Source organism: Anneissia japonica, unplaced genomic scaffold (genome assembly GCF_011630105.1).
Source record: "Anneissia japonica isolate Jap-2015-1 unplaced genomic scaffold, ASM1163010v1 scaffold640_len1575945_cov177, whole genome shotgun sequence".
NCBI classification, from domain to species: Eukaryota; Metazoa; Echinodermata; class Crinoidea; order Comatulida; family Comatulidae; genus Anneissia; species Anneissia japonica.
In genome coordinates, this window is record NW_022684376.1 from 396552 (window position 1) to 397990 (window position 1439).

Sequence of the window (1439 nt, forward strand, 5' to 3'; positions counted from 1 at the left end):
TGTTTCCGACGGGTATTTGGACCTGTTCAACCATGAAGCCTTCTTGGTCTAGTGGTTATGACGCTCACCTTGTCAGCGAGAGGTCGCTGGTTCGAATCCCGTCTGAGACATTTTATTACACAATGATTTTTCATAGGACTTTATTCGTTCAGGAGCTACAGGGTAGCCTACGATGTTCCATCATGTCCTTATTAAACACTGTATATGTACCTTTGATGATTTATATTATATTTATTCAACAGTGTTAACGGCTAACTTCCATCAATATCATATATAGGACTATATTGCATTCAATTAATTAAATATTGTAATAATAATTTTCAATACTGTAAAAAAAGCAATTAAAAACAATTATAATTGTGTATAAACCATCTTTTCAGTTGCTCTTCTCACTATGACTAACGCTAGCAGCTCCGAGTCATCCGGCAGCTCCGAGTCATCCGCCAGCTCGGAGGAAACAACGCCCTCATCATCCTCCAACAGTAGCAGGCGTAAGAGAGGTAAGCTTAAGGTTGTTGAGTAATTCTAAGAAAGGTAATTGTTATTTATTCATTTAGGCATGGAAAAGGATTACCAATAGCGACCTGCACTGTCCTATTAGATAGGTGGCAATCCCTTCACATGTAAAAACATTTACACATGATGCTTTACATAAACTAAGCCTCATAACGAGGCTTAATAGAGTGGGGTTGTTTAGTCACGAAAAATATCCCGGAATCTGACAGGATTTGAACCTAGGACCCTGGGACTGGAAGCCAAGCATCTTAAACAAGTTATTCAACGTTTGAACGAGTATTAAAAAAAAAAACAGAATTGTAGGTTTTTAATTATATTATTTTTTGGGTTTTTTTTTTTTTTTAAGGTTGTCCAAAACTAGGGAAAGGAATGTGTTTGTATTGCTTTACTTATGTTTACACTGAAGTCTAGCATAAGTAATTTCCAATAAAATAAAAGTGGTATTTTAAATGTGGTACCAAGGAAATTTCTTCGTACTGTAAGTGTTTTTCTCCTGTATGTACTTTGTGTGGCAAATAAAAAGAAGCTTAACCTAAGACACAAGTCATATGAAATGCAGAATGATATATTCAAAGAGCATAGAAATACAAGTTTAAAACACAATTCTATCTCAAAAACGTGCAGGACGTTTCAAACTCTATTCGAATCAGATTCGAAAAATAATAGGGCGCCCCCTATCGTGTGGTAGTACGGTTTCTCGTTTTATTGCAAACTAAGGACAATCGGACCTCTTCATTCTTTACTCCTCTTCGATATAATTTATATTTATTTCATTCATATTAATTGAGAAAATAACTCAATATAATATCGTTATCTTTATAATTATATTAGATGATGGATATAGTAATGATGTCGCTAACAACCTGAGACTCAAACGGGGTAAGTAGTGCATCGATTTATTGTTTACACAGTATCATCATTAA